Source organism: Pinus tabuliformis, chromosome 1_2 (assembly GCF_031772625.1).
Source record: "Pinus tabuliformis cultivar Carrire ecotype Pingquan chromosome 1_2, CPIR1, whole genome shotgun sequence".
Taxonomy (NCBI): Eukaryota; Viridiplantae; Streptophyta; class Pinopsida; order Pinales; family Pinaceae; genus Pinus; species Pinus tabuliformis.
In genome coordinates this window covers 661,058,234-661,063,597 of record NC_142298.1, presented here as the reverse complement: position 1 = coordinate 661,063,597, position 5,364 = coordinate 661,058,234, and the positions used below count along the sequence as shown (strand labels likewise).

The 5,364-nt window shown below is 37.8% G+C and overlaps 1 pseudogene; it reads left to right on the top strand.

The window, feature by feature from the left end:
* Positions 1-347: 347 nt before the first annotated feature.
* On the top strand, positions 348-4,586 carry LOC149207418 (pentatricopeptide repeat-containing protein At1g11290, chloroplastic pseudogene; annotated as a pseudogene).
* The last annotated feature ends 778 nt before the right edge of the window (positions 4,587-5,364 follow it).

Below are 5,364 nucleotides of genomic sequence, written 5' to 3'. Positions count from 1 at the left end.
TCGATTCGTCATCAAAATCCTAAATTGATATGAATGATGTCATTAAAAATTTTGCAAAATATCAAATTGACTCCTATTATCAAAATTCTAAATCAATAAAAAATACACCTATATTTATTAAATTAGAACCAAAAAAAAGAAAAAAAAAAAGGGTAAAATGCAATAATTCCATAAAACTATTTGTCAGTAATTTACCTATAAAATTTTCCTATATATTTATATCACTTAACATTATAATGTTAAAGATCGACTAAATTACTAAACATTAAAATGATAAATAATGACTAAATCATCCATTTTCTGTTCATACCAATGATATAAATTTCTCATTTCTTCAGCAAGTGAGAATAAGCAAAACGATTGAACTTTTTTTACTTGCTCCAAAGGAGTTTAAACAAAATGATTGAACTTGTTTGACCTGTTCCGTCGTTCGAATCCTTTGATCTTACAGGTTAACGAATTAGTGTGACAATGGTGATGCTACGGTAGCACACCAACTCCTGCATTGCCTTGTGTGGAATGGATCTGTCGCCATTTACGCCTTCTTCTTCATGTCCATATAGGAATGAAATTTCAATCTATAAATACAGCAAATTTACCTGTCTGCATATGCCCTTAGTTTTGCACATTAATTCTTATCATCTTCATTTTTATGGTCATCCTCCTACTCCCACCTCTGCTGTGGTTGCAGCGGCAATTAAACAATGGTGGATGAATAAAGTGAAGAGTAAAGAAGTTTCAGCAGGTGCCAACGTTCAGGGCAACCAAAACCAATGTTCACAATTGGATATAGACAAACTCAAAATTCACAATGTTCTCACATGGAACGACATGATCGCAGATTATGTAAAGAATGGTTTCTGCCGCAAAGCGCTGAAAATGTATTTTCAAATGCAGCGCACAGGCATAAAACCGGACAAGATGGTATTTATCTCTGTAATCAATGCATGTGGCCGCCTATCAGATCTTCAAGCAGGCAAAAAGATTCATGAAGATGTCATCGCAAGAGGGTTTGAGTCGGATGTCTTCGTGGGTACCGCGCTTGTGTCAATGTATGTCAAGTGCCAGAGTTTAGATAATTCACGCCAAGTGTTTGACAGAATGCCTGAACGAGATGTTGTCTCATGGAATGCGATCATCGCTGGTTATTCTCAGAATGGACAACCCCATCAAGCATTGTCGTTCTTCAACGAAATGCAAGTGCGGGGAATGAAGCCCAATTCCATTACCATTATTAGTGCTCTGTCTTCATGTGCTCAGCTATTGACTCTGCAACAAGGTAAGCAAATCCATGGTTATGTGATAAGAAGTGGACTTGAATCTGTTGCTGTGAGCACAGGGTTCGTAGACATGTATGCAAAATGTGGGGATATTAATATTGCTACCAAATTGTTTGAAAGAATGCCTAACCGGGATATTGTGTCATGGAATGCGATCATTTCTGGTTATGCCCAGAATGACCACCCCTACGAAGCATTGGCTTTTTTCTCTGAAATGCAAGTCCAGGGAGTTAAACCTGACCCAATTACCATGGTTAATGTTCTGCCTGCCTGTGCCTATTTATTGGCCTTGAAACAAGGTAAGCAGATCCATGGTTATGCAATAAGAAGTGGATTTGATTCCGATGTATTTGTCGGAAATACGTTAGTAGACATGTATGCCAAATGTGGAAATGTTAATATTTCCCACAGATTGTTTGAAATAATGCCTGCACGAAATGTTGTGTCATGGAATGCAATCATTGCTGGTTATTCTCAAAATGCCCTTCCCCGTGAAGCCTTAGCATTCTTCTATGAAATGCAATCTCTAGGCATAAAACCCAACCCAATCACTATGGTTAGTGTTTTGCCTGCATGTGCAGATATATTGGCTCTAGAACAAGGTAAGCAGATCCATGGTTATGCAATAAGAAGTGGATTCGAATCTAATGTTGTTGTGGGAACTGGGCTTGTAGATATGTACACCAAATGTGGGAATGTTAACTTTGCCTATAACTTATTTAAAAGAATGCCCAAACAAAATGCTGTGTTATGGAATGCAATCATTGCTGGTTATTCTGGAAATGGTTATCCCCATGAAGCCCTAACATTCTTCACTGAAATGCAAGTGTTGGGCATAAAACCAGATTCAGTCACCATGGTTATTGTCCTGTCTGCATGTGCGCATTTATTGGCTGTGGAACAAGGTAAACAGATGCATTCTTATGCAATAAGAAATGCATTTGAATATGATGTTGTCGTGGCTAATGCAATTGTAGACATGTATGCCAAATGTGGGGTTGTTAGCTTTTTCCACAAATTGTTTGCAAGAATGTGTAAACGGGATATTGAGTCATGGAATGCACTCATTGCTGGTTATTCCCAGAATAACTGTCTCAATGAAGCCTTGGCATTCCTTAATGAAATGCAAATCGAGGGCATAAGACCAAACTCAATGACCATGATCAGTATTCTGCCTGCATGTGCTAATTTTATTGCTCTACAACAAGGTAAGCAGATCCATGGCTACGCAATAAGAAGTGGATTTGAATCTGATGTTGTTGTTGGCAACGCACTTGTGGACATGTATGCCAAATGTGGGAATGCTAACATTGCCCACGAGTTGTTTGAAAGAATGGCTGAACGAAATGTTGTGTCATGGAATGCAATCATTGCTGGTTATTGTCAGAATAGCCAACCCCATGAAACCTTGGCATTCTTCAACAAAATGCAAGCTCAAGGGACAAAGCCCAACTCAATAACCATTGTTAGTGTTCTGCCTGCCTGTACAGATTTATTGGCTATAGAACAAGGTAAACAGATCCATGGTTATGTAATAAGAAGTGGATTTGAATTTGATGTTGTTGTGGGAACTGGGCTTGTAGACATGTATGCCAAATGTGGGCATATAGGCATTGCTCGACAAGTCTTTGACAAGATGTTGAGTCGAGATGTGGTGTCATGGAATGCAATGATTTTGGGATATGGAATTCATGGACATGGTGAGGATGCTCTTGCTCTTTTTTCCCAAATGCAACAAACAGGCACAAAGCCGGATCATATCACCTTCGTTGGTGTTTTGACTGCCTGCTCTCATGCAGGGTTAGTAGACAAGGGATGGCAATATTTTGAGTGCATGAAGTCAGATTATGGCCTTGCACCTAAGCTGGAGCATTATGGATGCTTGGTTGACCTTCTTGGACGTGCTGGGCATCTAGATGAAGCATATGACATTATAAAAAGGATGCCATTAGAACCCCACGCTGGTGTGTGGGGAGCCTTGCTTGGGGCATGCAGAATTCACTGCAATATTGAGCTTGGAGAACAAGCAGCACAACACCTTTTTGAATTAGAACCAAACCATGCTGGATATTATGTACTATTATCAAACATCTATGCTGAGGCAGGCATGTGGAACGATGTAGCAAAAATAAGGACAATGATGAAAGAGAGAAAAGTGAAGAAGCAACCAGGATGCAGTTTTATTAAGGTAAATAGAGAAGTTCATACATTCCTCATGGGAGATAGAACCCATCCTCAATCTGAAAATATTTATGCAATGCTAGAATCCTTGTATGGGCAAATGAAAGAGGCGGGATATGCCCCTAATACAAATCTTGTGCTGCAAGATGTGGAGGAGGGTGTGAAGGAAAACACACTATGCAGTCACAGTGAGAAGCTGGCCATTGCTTTTGGGATCATCAATACAAGCCCATGCACCCCTATCCATATCACGAAGAACCTTCGCGTGTGCAGTGACTGCCATAATGCCACTAAGTTCATCTCCATGATTGTTGGGCGAGAAATAATTGTGAGAGATGCCCACCGTTTCCACCACTTTAAGGATGGATTGTGTTCTTGTGGAGATTATTGGTGATGCTAGTTGAACGAAGCAAGCAATATGTCTATTCTTTCAAACTTATGTGCGCATACTATTCTTCGTTAGGTAGAGTATAACATCTTTGGACAAAGAGAGGCATGTGTCCACATATATCGAGTGAAAATTTGGATACGATTATAAGCGTCAGCCATAAAGAACATTTCTTAAAACAAATACACAAGTATAGATTTGCGTCAAATATTTGACAAATATTGAATTTCAAATATGTAAATCACGGGCTGACATTTGTTCTTTGGGAGCTCTAATCAACCTATGGGATATGTACAGTAAAAGGTTATATGTAAGTTATTATATATTGGAATAATAAACCCCGATGTGATTGCTTTGTAGTATATTCATCTCGCAGTTATTGCTAAGATTCCTTAAATCGTAAAATCAAAGATTCATTATGAAAAATGGAAAACGGACATCTATGATCATGAGAAGATAGAAGAGACAGTTGCATACAGAGTAGATCCACACGGTGTTTGACAACAATACTTAAATATAATTTAAGTATATAATATGTTACATGCAAACGGTCTCTTGTCCATGGCACTTAATGATATGTTTCTTTGCTAAATAGTAAAAAGTTATATACTGAATTGATTGATATATCTCTTTGCTTTTATATTGTCACCTATCTTTACATTATCATGGAAACCTAGTTATAAGCAACAAATAGCATGTCTTTCGCATCCTCTGAATTAGATTATCCTTTTATTGTATTTACTACCAAATTCTTATATTTCTCATTGTATCCGGTCTTTGATATCAGGTTTGGTAGTATTCGTTTGTTGAACATGTGTTATATTTTGCTAGAAGGGCGGTGAAAATTCTAAGTTTTGTAACATATATAGCCAATTAGTATCATGACTATGCAGTTGCTGTCAAGCAACAAGATGCTTCTAGAATGGGAGAAAACAGCAGTAAAAGAATCATGCTTTCTTCCTAGTTGAAGAGTGATACTTTAAAGGAATGGATTCTCTAATTGATTGTAGCTCATGGACTTGAGAATGTGAGAAGCAGAGATGAGTTACTAAAAGTAAAAAAATGAAAGCAGGCAGATAACATCTCTGAAAGGCATTCCAAACACAAAATTTGATTAAAAGAGTAGTAATCTGGTTCTTGGAGTTCCTGTAAGGCATTTCAAACACAAAATTTGAGGAAAATAATGATCCAGATTTGGAGCTTCTGTGATGAATTCTATTGAAGGTCTTGGAGTAGTAATTGGTGAAGATCTTTGGGGGATGGGTGGCAATATGAGCAAGCACAAACATCCAGAACAGAGCCTATCATTTTTGCTAAAGAAGAAACCAACATCAAGGATTAGCTTGATGCAAAGCTTTTAAATGCAAGAGTGAGTGATAGAATTCTCAGGTACAAATTATAAGGAGTTTGTTGTTAAGCATTGCTAAATCCTGTAACAGTTGATGATATTCCTTAATTGCAATGTAATCAAAGGACTGCTAGTACTATAAAATGGACATACATGAACATGAGAAG